Raw genomic sequence first — 17,762 nt, 5'->3', positions numbered from 1 at the left:
TTGCAGCTATTTTCATTAATGGAGGTTTTTATTCTGTTTAGGATAACTCAGGTGAATATTTTATGTGTGTGTGATAATAGACATGGGCTTGTAATTACTGATGCCTTTTTTTATTACTTTTTTGTGCAGAATTATGGTCTTTGATGTTTTCCATTCAGTAGGTGCCTTCCTTAATTGTATATATCGAATAAACCAGCTGACATATTTTCTCTTAAACTTATTCACAATGGATGCACTCACTAGTTCAACAAATAAACTGTTCCACAAACTCACTGCTCTGTAAGGACAAATCTAGTGCTCACTCCTTTCTTAAATGCACACAAACTTAATTTCCATGGATGCCCCCTTGTCCTCTCCTAATCTTCCAAATAACAAAAACCCTTTCTTTACACACCTCTAGCATATCGATTCTTTCTTCTATTTACCAGTGTCTGAAATCCACATACACTCAGTCTATCCTCACACACAATCAACAATCACAAAATCATCCATCTTTTTACTCATCTTTACACCCTGTCCACAGCTTCTTTATCTCATCCAAACAAAGGAGACCAAATCTGCACATGGCAGTCCAGGTGTGATCATATTAAGGCCTTGAAAAGAAGCAAAATGACTTCCTGATCATAACTATCATTTTTCAGGAAATATGTCTTGGCTGTCCTGTCTGTTTAGCTGTAGTAGGACAGTCTGCAACTACAAGGGACCTGGCAGATATGGAATGTCAATTTTTTTATTTGGTCTATAAGTGGTTGTAAGGCTGTATTTCCTTAGGATTTTTGTTAATTTTTCAGATGTGTCCCAGATATATGGAATGGGATAACCAAGAGGAAAAATTTTTTTCCTCTTGGTTATCCTATTATTAATTATTATTATTATTATTATTTAGGCCTCCAATGAGTCAAAAGACTCATCATGGGATGTTCTTCCTAGGAAACACAAGTCTATCAAGACTCATCATGGGAGGTCCCTCCTAGGAAACACAAAGTCTATCATACCACTCCTTAAACTCAATGACCATTCTCACTCTCACCACTCTATCAGGCAATGCATTCCACGGATCAACCATCCTCCATGCAAAGAAACCACTCCTCACCCTCTTGCTCACAGTTTCTTTTTGTAACTTCCAGGGATGGCCCCTTGTCATCACTCCTTCCTGCTGTTCAACCAAGCGAAAGAACTCCCCAGTGTCAAACCTGCAACCACCTCTCAACAGTTTAAAAGTCTCAATCATATCACCTCTCCTTCTTTTATTCACCAAATTCTGCAGGGGATAAATTAACTGTGTGGAGAGAATGTGGAGGGGATAAATTAATCCCCTCCACATTCCCTCAGCCAATCCTCATAACTAACATTCTACAGTCCTGAAACTGTCTTTGTTATCTGCCTCTGAACCCTTTCCACAGTTAATTTATCCCCTTCAAATCCTGGTGACCAAATCTGAGAACAATAGTCTAAGTGTGGTCTGATCAGGATCTTATACAACGGAATGATAACTCTTCTATCTCTGCAGGTCAGTGTCCTTCTCATTATTGCAGCAATCCTCTGTGTTACCTTCACCACCTTTGCAATATGTCCCCTGAATTTCAGGTTCTATCAATCATCAACCCCAGATCTCTTGTCTCCCCTACTTCCTCCAGTATATCTCTTCCAATAAAGTATGCAGCATCCCATTGATGTGTCCCAAACATTTTGGGACACATGGAAAATGTAAAATCAATGTCCAATGGGACATTGATTTTACATTTTGCTGCATTAAACCGATATCCCCCATTAATTTGTCCATCTGTCTAGCTTATTCAAATCCTCTTGCATGACTACCACATCTGCACTATTACTAATAACCCTTCCCAGCTTCACATCATCCCCAAACAACTGATTATCCCCCTACAATCCACTGACTATGTCATTGATATAAAGGTAAACAATATAGGTCCCAGTACTGAGCCCTGTGGGACCCCACTTGTAACCCTCTGCCTCCTTGAAAACGTCCCACCATACACAACTCTCTGATACCTATCGGACAGCCAATCCTGAATCCAGCTGACAAACCTGACATCCAAACCCATGTGCTACAAACTTTAATTAAATTGGATAAATAGAAAGAATATGTTCAAAATCTATACACAGAAAATAATAATGATAATATTTCCAAAGATACACATTTATGAAAATAATGATTCAATTTTTTTTTTTTTGAAATAACAGAAAAAGATATTAATTAAAATAACATAAAATCTTAAGAACATTCAAATATGGAGGGAAACAATTAGCAAAGAATTACATCATATTCTAAATACAGCATTCAAAGAAAGAAAATATCAAATGACTAGTAAAAAAGCCTAATCGTTTTACACATCATTAAAATTATGGACAAAAATAATTGGAAATATAATAAAATAATGTGATTGAATTATCTGATGAGTAACAGGATATAGAAAAAGATAGATAAAAAATCCACGCAATATTTATAATAAAGCAAATTTATAATAAAGAAGATATTTTATTGACCTTGTATATATATGGTGATTCAAAAAGATGGACTCAATTTTGTACGGCTATATTTCCTGAACTATACATTGTATGTGAATGATCTACATAACACTTGAAAGAGGAGGTCCCAAAGTTTGAAATACTACCATTAGAGCACTTGCCTATCTCACAGCCTTGCAGCAACGTCAGTTGTGAGCAAAATGGCTACTATGTAGCACAAAATTTTTTGCATTCATGAGCTCATTAAAACCTAATTGGTGACTGAGTTGAAGCGTGCGTTTTGTCATCGTTTCAACATTGAACCTCCAATGAGGAAGAGCATTTGTCATTAGAATTATCAATTTGAGCAAACAGGTTGTTTGTGTAAGGGAAAAAGGTAGGGCAGAATGTGTGTATATCGGAGGAGAATGTGAGATGAATTTAACAGAGTTTTGAGCGTAACCCATGCAGTGGGGGGGGGGGGGCACATTGAACATCTATAAACTTTAATTGTGAGTATAATCAAATATACTTTATATCATATTTGTCACTAGTTCTATGTTTGATACATAGACTTACAAAATTGAGTCCATCTTTTTGAATCACCCTGTATAAAATATATATATATATATATATATATATATAACTCCCACATATGAAAGGCTGCAAGTCCTACAGATGATGTGTGGCTGGGATTGAGCAAAGTAATCAGCTAACATTCCTCTTAAAGAGTTGGAAGTTGTGGTCTTGGGAAATACTTCAAGGGGGAAGGAAGTTCTACAGAACTGATAATAAATGGAATGTATTTGTAGTCTTGGGAATTACTTGGGAATTAATGTAGTCTTGGGAAATACTTCATGGGGGGAGGAAGTTCTACAGAACTGATATAAATGGAATGAAGTAGAGTTAACCCTCGTATAACGCTGTACCTATACAACATGGTTTCGACATAACTCTTTCTTCTTCTTTCACTACGTGTTATTCCCGCTTCCTCTGCAGGGTCCGCATGTTACTCAGATGCGACTACTTGTTAGTACCACTCCCAACTGACCTGTCGCCTAGTCTGCCGCTGGGGGGGGGGGATATATTTTTGGCTGTATAGGCGTATGTTCACGGGGCAGGTTTGTCTGCTTGCAGGATGAAAAATGCCAGATAAACTGGCAGAAAAAACCCTACTGCCCGCGCCCAAGACCGGCTACCTTGGCTATGGCTGAGGAAGATCCTCAAATTCCTCACGTCTTTGACGGGAATCGAACCTGGGACATTCCTTCCCCAGTCATATGGTTGCGAAGCGCAAAGCCACTAGGCTAACCGCACGGACTTGGTTTCGATATAACGTGGTCTACAAATTGTAGTAACCCTTGTTCAATGCGGTATTATTCAACGCAGTTTCGATAAAAATATGGTCTACAAATTGTAATTACCCTTTATCTTTTTATATATTTTTCACCATGCGACTTAAAAAATCAAATTTTATCTGCGTTAAATTTGTGTCTGCCCATATCGTGCATGTAGTTATAAGTAGCGAATTTATATTAGGGGATATACCCTTCAGCAAGCATATACATCAACTGTTTACCATATAAAGTGTTTATTGTTGAAAATTGTCTTCGTTTTCTGCCAGGAAAGTGCATTAAAATCATAAGTGTGTTAATCTCAAGCTGAGCATTTTATTTTCTGTTGAGTTACATAATTAATATGTAATGCTTTTTTTTATGTAAAAAATTTATTTTTATAATAATGGCCACAGACTGCAACAAAAGGAAAAAAACCAACATTGAAAAGAAAATTAACTTCTCTCAAAGAAAAAAATTAAAATCATGGATCAGTTGAAAAATGGTGAAAACCAAGAGTTGTTGCAAGGACTTTGAATTTAAAACAAAATGAACATAAAATCCGAGAAAGTGATATTGCTGGGTCAACAGTAAATGCAAAGCCTAATGTACGCGATATTCTAATGGAAAAAATGGAGAAATCTCTAATGATTTGGATAGAAGATTGCACTCAAAAGAAAATTCCTTTGGATGGAAATTTTATCAAACAAAAAGCACTCACAGTTTATAAACATTTATAATGCAGACCAGGTGTTCAATGCGGATGAATCCAGGTTATATGGGGAAAAAAATGCAAAAAAACGCACCTATATTTCAAAAAATGAATGATCAGCTTCTGGATTCAAAGTTTCCAAAGATAGAATTACTCTATTGTTTTGTAGTAATACATCAGGTGATTATATGATAAAACCAATGTTTATTAACTAATCCTCGTGCTATGAAAGATTAAAATATGCACTTTATTTTATTTTGCCTAAAACATTTATGCATTATGTACAATGAAGTTTACGTACAATTTGTAATTTTTATACTTTTATACTATGCATTTTTTCTATGTGATCCGAGTCTCGTATAACACGGATATTTATATAATGCGGCATTTCTATGGAAATGCCGCATTATATAAATATCCGTGTTATACGAGGTTTACCTGTATTTCCCAAGACTAAAACTTCCAACTCTTTAAGAGGAACGTTAGCTGATTACTTTGCTCAACCCCATTATGCCCGCATTTCTGCTAAATGTATGCAACAACATTAACAACAGGCTCTGTAACATCCTTTTACAGGTGAACGTTTGAATTACTAAACCAGTTAATCCCAGTGTGTGTGGGGCATAATGGATACCAGTTCTGCTAGAAGTATTCATGGAGATATCTATGAAATGACACAATGCTGAAATGAAGTGATCTACAACAGCGCTTCCCAAACTGTGGGCCGTGGCCCCCTTGGGGGCCGTAGGTTTTGTTGAGGGGGGCTGTGAAATAATGAAAACAAATTTTAAATGTTTTAAGACTAAGTAGATTTTTTTTATTTTAAAATAAACATATTTAACTTTTATTATTTCTTTTTTGTTATTTTTTATATTTTAATGGAAAAATTCACACATTGGTGTTGGTTCACAAACTTTGCTTCCTGCATATTTCTTCGGCGCTTAATGAATATTAGTAAATATTGCTTATTCATATGTTTCATTTCAAACCAGTGGTTAATTGTATTTACTTCGAATGCTCTCCAGGGAAGCTCCAAATCTTCCTGTCCCTTTCATCACGCGTTCGTAATCAGGGACTGTTGATGTTGACTTTATATACATATCAAAACTCGTTTTATATTATCACTATCATCCGAGCTAGTTTTCTGTTACCAATAAAAGTTTTGCATATACTTCACACATGAAAAAAAGCTTAAACAAGTTCATGTGGGGAGATAGTAACTCCCTTGCAGTGGTAAACAACACCCTCCCTAACAGCCGCTATACTGCAGAGGCAATAAAAACAAGTACTTTTATTATGCCAGTGAATAAGGTATGAGGAGTCTGTGTAATATATTTCTCAACAAATAGTGCAATTAGAGACAACTGGGATAAAAACACACTAATTAATGAATCACATGTCCCCTCATACAGAAACTATGCTGTATAGACTGAAACAAAACCATATGTTGCATGGGCGAACACAGTATTTAACTAAAAACTATTGTTATTAATTAGATGTGTGTGTTTGATTTCCCAAGGCAGCAATAAAATTCAACCGAACGTGTTAAAACTAAGTAATATATATATATATATACAGGGTGTTCGGGATAAATTTGACAGTTTCGTAAGGAAAAAGAAAATCTTCTTTGTATCTATTAAATTTAATGAATTGACAAAAAAACATTACAGGCAGAGTTAATTACAATACTATCAACAAGATTTACTCAAAATAACCACCATTAGCATCGATCACAGCTTCAATTCTGCTTCGGAACCTCGAACAAGCTGATGCTACAGTCTCCCTGGGAAGGACCGCAAAAACTGTTTTAATTTTATCCATTAACTGGGCTTTTGTATTACTGGAAGTGCGATTGGTGTCTTTTTCAACTGCGCCCCATACAAAATAATCCATGGGGTTAAGGTCTGGGGAGTTTGGAGGCCAAACATTTGGACTGGTGAAGTCGTAGAAATTTTCAGACAACCATTTTTGACTTTTCCCAGAGGTGTGGCAAGGGGCCGAATCCTGCTGCCATACATACGGCCTACCATTGGCTACCCTTGTTATCCAGGGCTTGACTACAGTTAGCAACTCCACGAACAAAGCCCGAATTCCAATGCCAGGGTTCTTCAACACCTGTTCCTGCAGATTTGCGAGGAATTCTGCTGTACGAACGCAATCAGATCGTCTGCTAGGGATCTTTCTTCTTGCTACATCCTCGTAGTCACCATTGCAAGTCTCTAGTTCATGCCTGATTGTTTTTACTGTATTCAGGGAGCATTGGGCAGCAGTCGTAATATCCTTATTTTGATGGCGGGCACGAATCATCATGATACAAGTTATTCTCTTCCATGATTCAGGTGGGTTCCAGCTATCCATCCTTTCTGACATCTTGTATATGAATGAAGAAGGGTCCAAACTTTTAAATGAAGAGAAGTGTGTGTTAATACATGTAACTTACGGAAAAATATAATTAATTATAAATATGTCAAATTTATCCCGAACACCCTGTATATATAATGAATGTTATGGCAGTTTCACATATGGAATTCGGTTGAAGAGGGTTAGCATGTCAGCTATGCTTTTATCTTTCAGTTGCGCGATCTTTTGTTAATACCGCACCAATCATAGGCACGTTTTAATAACCTGCCTTTGCTGTCTCTTTCACATTAGGCTTAATTACCGTAAAGGGAGAAAAGTCACAAAAGGGAAAAATGTTCCTGGTCCGGGGATTCCCTTATCGGTAAGTGGTGATAATATTTGATCTATTCTATGTTAAAAAATTTAACCCTGAGATGGATAAGTGGCTGATAAAAAATATAAAAAAATTCCTGCGAACAATCAGAAGAAGCAGAAACAGACTCAAAAAAAAAAAAAAAAAAAAAAAAAAAAAAAAAAAAAAAAAAAAAGGACAGTATTTCATATTTTACCAGAACAGCCTGCATCGTCTTCAGAACCAAACGGTAAGAGGCAAAAAATATAATGTATGCATTTGATTTTTGCAATATTCGCTGTATATGTTTTGTATTGAATATAAATACAATAAATATTATAATAATATATCTCTCTATTATGATTTTGGGGGGGGGGCGTGAAATATTTTAATATTTGCAAAGGGGGCCCTGACATTCAGAAGTTTGGGAAGCACTGATCTACGAGACATAGTCTGTGAAAGAAGAGTCATCAAATGACCAAACTGTTATCTTCTGAATAGCATCAAGAATTTTTAGAGAGGTTTTAGGTGCACTACCCCAAATGTGAGAGCAGTATTCCAAGGTTGGGTGAATTTGGAATTTGTACACAGCAAGTAACTGCAGAGATGAAAAGTAACATCTTGAGTGAAAGAGGATGCCAAGTTCTCTGAAAGCTGAGAATATTATAGAAGTGATATGATTATACCAGGAAAGGTCAAGTGTAAGAGAAGAGATATCTGAGAAGAGAAAAGTCTGAGAAGAGATTTCTGATCTTGTTTAAAGCTACTGTTTAATTTGTACATTAACAATATAGGAAAGGATCTGAGAGGAACTGTTCAGTTATTTGCATATGATGCAAAATTGTGTAGAGCAATAGTTAATACAGATGATGTCAAAATTTGCAGGAAATGATTGGGATAGATTGGCAGACTGGGCAAAGGAGAATGGATGTCAGTTTAATGTGGCAGAGTGTAAGGTTATGCAATTTGGGGTGAAAAGCTTACCAGCTGTATACTACGTTGGTGGAACTGTACTCCAGGAAATTGACAAAGCCAGAGACTTGGGAGTGTTACTAGATAGGGAGTTAAAGTTTAGGGGCCGGCTAAAGCAGTCATCAGATTACTTGGTTACTGAAGAATACTTTGATCAGCAGAGACAAGCAGGTTATTGTTCCTCCTTATCAAGCCTTGATAAGACCTCATCTTGACTACTGCATACAAATCTGGGCACCAGGATTTCTCGATGAGGAGCAAGTGGAGAGGATCCAGAGGCGAGTGACCAAGTTCATAGCTGGTCTATGGAATGAACCTTATGAGAATAGGTTGAAGATCTGTGGGTTACAGAAATTGGTTGATAGGTGGAAAAGGGGGTGATATGATTGAGACATACAAATTACTGAGGAATTTTTACACGATTAATTCAGAGGAAATTTTTCAGAACAGGTCTAGTGGTGGAAGAACTAGGGGCCATTAATGGAAACTGAGTAAGAGTGTAGTTAGCAAGGGTGTTAGAACCAGGTTTTCTGCTTGAAGAGAAAATGAGTGGAATAGGTTGCCAGTCTGTTGTGGGTGTCATGACTGTGAATGAGTTCAAAGCAAAGTAACCGTGCAAATGTTGGATAGTTCTTGACATGATGTTTAGGGTCTCCCTCGATGAGTCTAAGGACTCCTTGGAATAGCCCATAATAATAATAATCTTGACTGTTATATTGGGCATTGTCAAAGGTAAGGATAGAGGAACTAAGGTCATTTTTGTGAGAAAAAAAAAATTTGAAGGCATTGAAGATAACTAAATTGGTATTGCCTTATTGCAGGGATGGTGTGGAGATCAGGGCACTTACTGTAGATGATCTTGAAGCTTGAAATGGTTGAGCACTAAAGGTTTGTTATAGGAGTAGGATGGTGGTAGAGAATGCTATCATCAATAAAACTGTGAATAGGATTTGAAGTCAGTAAGAGCAGGCCATTTATGAATATTAGGAAGAGATCACCTGAGGAACACCTGCATTAATCGGAAAATCTAAAGTGGAGCACCTTCCAATATTACACACACTGAACAACTTGAACAAATATGGCAACTCTCATATGCCTTGGAAATATCAAGTGCAAATAGCACAGGTTTCTCCAAACTTTTCCATTGGTTGTGAGAGGTGGGTGATGTAGGCAAGGAGATCTGTTCTGGATTTTGACTGGTGAATCCTCACTGGTCGCTGATCAGTTGATTGTTCTCCAGTTCAAAAGACACTGCTATTGTTGATCTTGTCCATTACTTTAAGATAACACTGAGGTGAGGGGAATAGATTAATAATTTGAAGGTAGACACTAATTCCCCCCCCCCCCCACACACACACCTTTTTCTTTTTTGAAATGGCTGCATATGGGCTTGCTTCCATGCTGTAGGTTGAATGCCAGCTGAGTATTTTATCCCACAAATGGTGCTCAAGAGCACATCACTAGAGCGAGCACAATTTTGTGGGATTACATCAGGACCAGAAGCCTTTTTCGGGATTCAGGTTCTTTAAGATTCTTCTGATTTTTTTCTGACTGGTAGTCACAGGATGCTTGTGATACAGTGTTCCAAGTAAAGAGAGAAGTGATTTTGCTTGGTCATCTATTCTGGAGTTGGAAGAGAAGAATGATGTCAGGCAATCAGCTGTATATGGTTGCAATACTGTGATAAAGATTTTTTTTTTTTTTCAGATTTTCAGTCCTGAAGATACTTCAGGCACAAACTTTGTTTGCTTACACATAAAGGATTAAACTAAATTTATTATAGTCTAACTAAGTGGGTGAAAAAAAACTTCCAATTGTGATAAAAAAAAGAGGAAGCATAGATGGACAAAAGTTGTGCCTAACAACTTTTGTGAACAATCAGAATGAATGACTACCACTGGCATAGGTGGCAAGTTTTCTATATGTAGCCCTTTATAAGTCAGATTTAGCCCTGTTAATGATGGATTTGCATGCATTGCAGGCTTCAGTGAAGGCTGAGAATGAAGCTGGAGTTTTGTCTTAAGCTGCTTATGATAAGCTGTTTTCTTTTCTTGGACCACCCAGGCACAACTTTTGGAAAATTATTGCTTGGATATAGGATGGGAATTTTGAACTGAGTGGAGAATGAAGGCCATCATTCCAACATAGATAATTTTTATGTAACAAGATCACAACTCTGAATATGGAGAATGGAAACAGTAATCTGACCATGGAAAGAGAGTAAAAATCTCAGAGATCTTCCCACTTGACATTATTGTACTGTCAAAGAACTTAAGATTGTGAATGGTTGAGAGGAATGTGTTCCACTAGAAATGACTTGGATGTTATTGCAATCTGAATTACAAAAAAGGGAAGCTTGCTTTAACAGTGCACCTGGAAGGAGAACTAATTAAGAAATGATCCAGTGTTGGGTGAATGGACTGCCAATTCTGGTTGGAAGATAGATGATTTATTTCAGGTCACTGCATAGAGAAAATGCCTCTGCTTTTCTTTCAGCTTGGTCAGTGGAGTTCAAAAAAGGGAGCCAATTAGTGTTGGAAACATTAAAGCTACCAAGGAGATGACTTCACTCTTAGGGAAATTGGATTGCAGGAAATCAAGCTTCAAGATTAAGAAGTCAAAGAGGTCAGAATGATATAGATATTATTTCTGAGAAAATTCCCATGTTACTCCTCTAAAATATTATTTTTATGGCCAATATAACCTACTTTTGAAACGTCAAAATGGCTCACACCCCGTTACTCCTACCACTGACATTTTCCCATCAATCCTGCCTCTTCCCCAAAAAATAGTTTCTATTTTCAGATCCTTCTATCACCTCCCCCCCAAAAAATGCTCTCTACCCCCACCAGTTTTTTTCAAATAATACCCCCACATTACTTTACCCCCACTTTTCCAAACCCCCTTCCTTGAACAGCAGATGAATGCATATCACTGGGATAAGGAGACAGCCAACAACATCTGGAAAAGGTATGTCCAAATATCAGTAATGCCCTAAGATTTGAGTAAAAAGCTAATGACACTGAAAAAAAGGGGAACTCCTAAATGAAAGTAGACTATATTAGCCATAAAAATAATAGGTCAGAATGATTTTCAGAATTATATTAAGGGAAACAGAGACAGATGAAGGATACACAATGATGGAAGGAAATCCTAAATAACAGAAGGTCAAAAAACGAGTAGATTCGAGATTAGACATCCTCTGACAAGGAAAACGAGATTGCACAAGTATCACCCTTGTGACAAAAGGAATCATGTAGGGTATAGGATAGTTAAGATGAGCTGTGGTTGTTGTGACAGAGATTTGGGGTTCTTTACATTCAGATTGGTAAAGTGAATGTGGAAAAAAATTTTTGTAAGTTTTTTTAGTTAAATTTTTTTAGCTAAAGCATTTGACAGAATTGTGTTAAAAGACACACTAACCAAATTAATAATAATAAAAAAAATACCAAATTAAATTTAAAAACAAATTACAAAACAAATCAGTACAAAACTATTAAAATAAATAATGATGGAATGAAAGAGTTAACAAAAGATGAGCGAGTGGTGGTGTATGGCAACTCCATTATTAAAAGTGTGCTGGAGGACAGAATGCACAAGGTATGTTTTCCAAGCGCTAAAATGAGTAGAGTGATTGAGACATTGGATATGACGCAGGAGCGAGCAAAAGAGTTAATAGTATTAATAGGTACGAATGATTTAGAGAAGCCAAAGAGTGTGTCAGAATGGATATCAGGAGGCTGCTTAGAAGGATAAAACAGAATAGTGTGACAGGAAGGGTAGTTAGCGTGTTGCCTAGGTATAACAGTGGTGAAATGAGGCAGAGAGCAGGGATTAGGAATTGATATGCTGGCTGAAATGTGTGAGGAGACGGGAGTACAGTTTGTTAATGTGTGGAATGAGTTTGAGGGACGAAGTGAGCTATGGACTGCTATGAGTATGTATGGGGGAGATGGACTGCATTTGAGTGGTTAAGGTGTGAGTCGCTTGGAGAGACTGTTGCTGGAAGGTAGAGAAGTGAATAGAGAGAATGAATCAGATCGAGTGGGAAGTGATGTGTAAGAGTGGGAGAGTAAGACAGGAGAGATTGAAGAGGTGGTTATGAATGGGGAAGTGAGTGGTATGAGTATAGAAAATGAGAGAATGGGTGTGCAAGAGGAGCAGGGAAACGGGGAGGCTCAGGGTGGACAGGGGTACACAGCAAGAAAGGTGGATGCTCCATGAGGAGGTGAGCATGTGTAGGTAGGAAAGGAATGGGATGACCAGGGATCAAGAGGAAACAGTTGGAATTGAAAAGGGTGAAGAAGCAGAAAGGGAAAAGGCCCCAGTCGAGCATGGAGAGATCACATTGAGGGAGTGATAGTATCAGTGGAACTAGCTGTAGATCGAGAAATGAGCTGTTGTGTTTGTATACAAATGCTAGAAGTATAAGAAACAAGGCAGATGAAATGGTTGCACTAATTGTGTCTGTTCATCCAAAGATTGTCAGAATAAGTGAGACTGATTGGAAGAGGATGATATCCTGGTAGGAATAGAGATGGAAGGGTATGATGTGTTTCGTGAGGACAGAGGGGGTAAAAAGGGAGGGGGGGAGTGCTATTGACAATAGAGAAAGATTTATGTCCATATAAAGTGGAGATGCAAGTGGGAAATAGTGCCATTGGTTTTGAGGCAGTATGGTGTGAGATAGAGGTGAATGGAATCAAATACTTGGTTGGATGTTGTTATAGACCAGGTAATGTTGATGGTGGTGATAATGAAATGCACAATCAAATTAGCCAAGTAAATAAGAAAGGAGTGATCATTATGGGTGATTTTAATTATGGCAATATAGACTGGAATTATGAGATAGCAACTGGAAGTAAAGAAAATGAGTTTCTTGAGTTTTTGAGGGATAACTACCTCAGACAGTATGTAACAGATGGAACACGAGGATTGAGGGTCTGGGATTTGGTCATCTCATCAAAGGATGTAATTGTAAATGAGGTGTCAAATCATCCACTAATTGGTGAGAGTGACCATGAGGTGATTACCTGGGTGGTTGCCAGCAGTGTGAGGACCTTTGTGAGAAAAGCGTATATGTGGAACTACAAGGGGGGTGGGGTGATTATGAAGAGCTCAGGAGACAGCTTGCGGGTGTAGCGTGGCATGAGGAGTTAGCCGGAAAAGAAATCAATGCAGCTGGGGGGATTTTCAAAAACTGTTTAGTAGGTGCAATGTCTAAATGTATTCCAAGGTTGAGAAGGTTAAATAAGGTGGGTGTGAGATGGATGAATACAGAAATTAAGCATGAGATACAGAGAAAAAGGACATTGTGGAGGCAACATAAGAGAAGTAGAAATAACCAATTCCATGAGGTCTACAAAGACAAACCAAGGAGGGTGACTTGGTTGGTGAGGGTAGCTAAAGAGAGGTATGAACAGCAGTTGGCTAATGAAGCCAAAAAGAATCCTAAGGAATTCTTTTGATATGTAGCCAGCAAAAGAAAGAATGATTATGGAGGGATGAAATTGAGTGGAGAAAATGATATAAAGACAGCTGTTGCAGAATGTGTGGTGGAGATACTTAATGAGCAGTTCATAAAGATCTTTCAATCTTGTGAATGTGACTTCATGGAGGGATTGAGAGCAGTTGATGATGGGGAGGAGAGACTGACTGTAGGTGAGCAAGCGGTGTATGGAGAGTTGAGTAAACTAGATGTTAATAAAGCTATGGGAATTGATAATATATCACCACGTATTCTGAAATAATGTGCCAGGGAGTTGACACCTGCCTTGACATATAATTTTAATATGAGTCTTGCACTCGGTCAAGTTCCTAAGGAGTGGAAGGAGGGCAAGATTGTGCCACTTCATAAAGGAGGTGATCAAACTCAAGCATCAAACTATAGGCCTATCTGTGTGTCAGGTGTTGTGGTTAAGTTGTTGGAGAAGCTTGTGAGAATTAGGATCCAGAGTTGGGTTGATAATAATGGTATTATCTTTGATGGACAGCATGGATTTGCTAAAGGGAGGTCATGTTTTAGTAATCTACTTACTTATTACAATAAAGTGACTGCTTCCTTGGACAGAGGAAAAGGATACAGAGTAATATACTTGGATTTCGGAAAGGCTTTTGATAGAGTACCTCATGATAGGTTGACAGTCAAACTAGAGCAGATAGGGTTGGATATTAGATTGGTGCATGCATTGGATTAGAGACTGGCTATCTGATAGGTATCAACAAGTTGTGTATGGGGGAGCGATATCCAGAAAAAGGAAAGTCACTAGTAAAGTGCCTAAGGGGTCTGTTTTAGGTCTATTGCTGTTTAACTTGTATATTAATGATATAGGTGAAGATTTGGATTGAGATATTCAGTTGTTTGCAGAAGATGCAAAGTTGGGACGAACCATTAAGTGTAGTGAAGATGTTGTGGCTTTACAAGAAGACTTGAATAGATTGAGTGATTGGTCACGAAAATGGGGATCTGAGTTCAATGTTGCAAAATGTAAGGTTTTAAAATTTGGAAAACAAAGATGGGATGCAGAATTTATGCTTGGTGAGAATATATTGTTGGAGGTAGAGGAAATAAGAGATCTGGGGGTAATAGTGGATAAGGATCTAAAATTTAGGGGACACATCGCCAAAATTGTGAAGACAACACAAAGGCTTCTGGGAATGATGCAGAGGACACTGACATGTAGAAGTAGGGGGATTCTTGTTCTGTTGTATAAGGCTTTCATTAGGCCACACATGGACTATTTTGCCCAGATTTGGTCACTGGGTTTTCAGAAGGATGAAGAGATGTTGGAAAGGGTTCAAAGGAGACTGACTAAGGTAGTTTCTGACGTCCTGAATGTCTAGTATGAGGAAAGATTGAGAAGATGTAATTTGCAGAGTCTGGTGGAAACGAGGAATAGGGGAGATATGATAAAGACCTACAAGTTGGTAAGGGGTTGTTATAGGATCAATGCTGGAGAAGTTTTACAAAGAATAGTGGGAGATCAGGGGAGAACCAGAGGTCATCCCTGGAAACTGTATAAAGAGGGTGTGAGTAAGGGGGTAAGAGGCAGGTTTTTTTTGTGCAGAGTTGTGAATGATTGGAATGCCTTGCCTGAGAATGTGGTGTCTGCAAAGAGTCTGAATGTGTTTAAAATATGGTATGATGAGCTGTGTGTGTGTGATAAAAGGACCTCTCAGATGAGTCTTTGACTCCATGAAGTCTTGGAGTGGTAATAATAATAATAATAATAAAACAAAACATCTAGAAATAACACTAAATTACTATGACATTGCACAAAATGAAGAACAAGAACAAGCATGAAAAGCTAGTGGAATATGTGGTGAACACCTGAGTGAATAAGAACATCATTATTATTATAATACAGGTATTTCCATGGAATCAAAAGACTCATTACACTAAACTTTATAACACACAATACCTATCATACGGCTCCTTAAAATCATTCACTGTCAAACTGGTGACAGATCACAAATCAGTCACCAGCATGGTCACTCATCTCTGAATCCTTTCAACCACTTCCTGATCCCAAAGAAACCCAAGCAACCAAATTTATGCATAGTGGTTAAGATGTGGCTGAATTATAACATAATAAAGAGGAATAATAACCTTCCTATCTTTACTTGGTAGCATGTTTTTCAACATCCAGCTAATACTTGGAGTTATTTTACCAACTTTTGCAATAGCCCCTCTGAACCTGAACTCCTTGTCCATTAACCCCAAGTCTCCAGTCTCATCAATTTCCTGCAATCTAGTACCATCAATGTGATATGCAGTATGTAACCATTTCAACTCAAAGTGCATAATCTTACATTTTGCAACATTAAATTGACAATCATTATCCTTCATCCACAATGCCAATTTATTTAAATCATCCTGCAGGATATCTACATCACCTTTATCAATTATTATCCTTCCTAGTTGTGCATCATCAACAAACAGAATACCCCCACTCCTTATATCTTTCCCTATATCATTAGTATATAAATTAAAAGAATAGTGGTCCTAGTACAGAACACTGAGGCACTCCACTAGTCATCCTCATTCTCCTAGATTCCACTTCACCATATACTCCTATGTGGTGTCTGTCAATCACCAAAACTATCCATGCTACCAGATTCACATCCATTCTCATTTACTCAACTTTAGTAAGTTTTCCATGCAGTATTCTGTTAAATGCCCTTACAAAATCTAGCAGTATCATGGTAGCTATTTTCTTTATCTAATTCTGCTGTCCTTCTATTATGAAATGTTAGTAAATTACTAAGGCAGGACCTACCTTTTATAAAGATATGCTGTCCTCCACAGAGTATTATATTCATCTCCACTCACTGGTGGATTTTACCTTTAACCAAATTTTCCAATACTTTAGCCACCACTTCTGTGATATTAATTCATTTGTAATTTACTACTGCTGTCTTGGAGAAACCTTTATGTATCTTACCCTCTTTCCATGCCCTTGGAACCTTGCCAGAGCTGACACAGATTGAACAACTTCATCAGAGGCAATGCCAATTCTCTTGCACATTCAGGTCGTACATGGGCCGACAAATCATCTAGTCCCAATGCTGTACTGACATTGATATTTTTCAACATGCTGATCATCTCCTATCTACCTTAATATTCTGATACCAGACTGTTACATCAACAACTGAAAAATCTCCACTTGGATGGCACACTTTTGCTAAGTGATCAACACTCAACTATTTTTGTTTGTTTCTGTCACCTTTCTATTATCACCATTAATTAAAGTCATCCTTTCTCTTACATGATATATAATGAAAAACACTCTTCTGGATTTACTTTAGCCTTTTAGCTAATTTTCTCTCATAATCAGATTTGACATTTCTTAACATACTACTCATCCTTCTTGCTGAGTATTCTGATCACCATTTTCTTTATATTCCCCCCACGATGTTTTCTTTTTTTGCAGTTGTTGCTTTATATCTCTATTCATCCACTTAATCCCCACTTTGGTTATCCTCCAAGTGGAGATTAAGAAACAAAAATAAGAATCTACAAAGATTACAAATACTAACATGTGCAGCAAAAACACATGCAGAATTACAATTAGACAAATGAAGAAAACTGCTGAGATGAAAATATTAAGAAAAAGTGAACTGCCCATGAACCTTAAATGTTATTTAAGAGAGTGGTCTGAAAAGTTCTCAGCCTCGACCATAGATAGCAACACTATCGGCAAGAGATTTTTTTCTTCTTTTTTTCTAAGTTGCTATACCTGTCATAAGCATCCATGTGAAATTGTAAGTCATTCTATCAAGTAGTTTGTTTTATACAGCTGTCTGAAGCAAAAGCGTTGTCTGTATCCCTTGAAATGGATATATTGAATTATGGGACCTCTTCTACTTTGTTTCTGACAATTAAGAAATGGGCTGCCAAGTTTAAATGTGGCCATACCAGCCTTGAAGATGATCCACGTGAAGGATGTCCAAAAAGTGTAACAACACCACCAGAAATCATTGATCAAGTGCACGATATGGTATTGGATGACCGGCAAGTCAAAGTGCATGAAATTGCTGAGACTATAGGCCTTTCAAAAGAACGCATAGGATATATTTTGCA

General features: G+C 37.5%; 1 protein-coding gene across 1 annotated transcript in view; it reads right to left on the bottom strand.

The window, feature by feature from the left end:
• Positions 1-17,762, bottom strand: part of LanB1 (laminin subunit beta-1) — a 754,433-nt gene that overhangs the window by 112,451 nt on the left and 624,220 nt on the right. The window lies entirely within an intron of this gene.

The sequence above is a fragment of the Typopeltis vanoorti genome, chromosome 11 (assembly GCF_054136105.1).
Source record: "Typopeltis vanoorti isolate ZY-2024b chromosome 11, IOZ_Tvanoo_1.0, whole genome shotgun sequence".
NCBI lineage: Eukaryota > Metazoa > Arthropoda > Arachnida > Uropygi > Thelyphonidae > Typopeltis > Typopeltis vanoorti.
The sequence above is the reverse complement of the archived record's forward strand: the minus strand, read 5'-3'. Positions and strand labels throughout refer to the sequence as shown.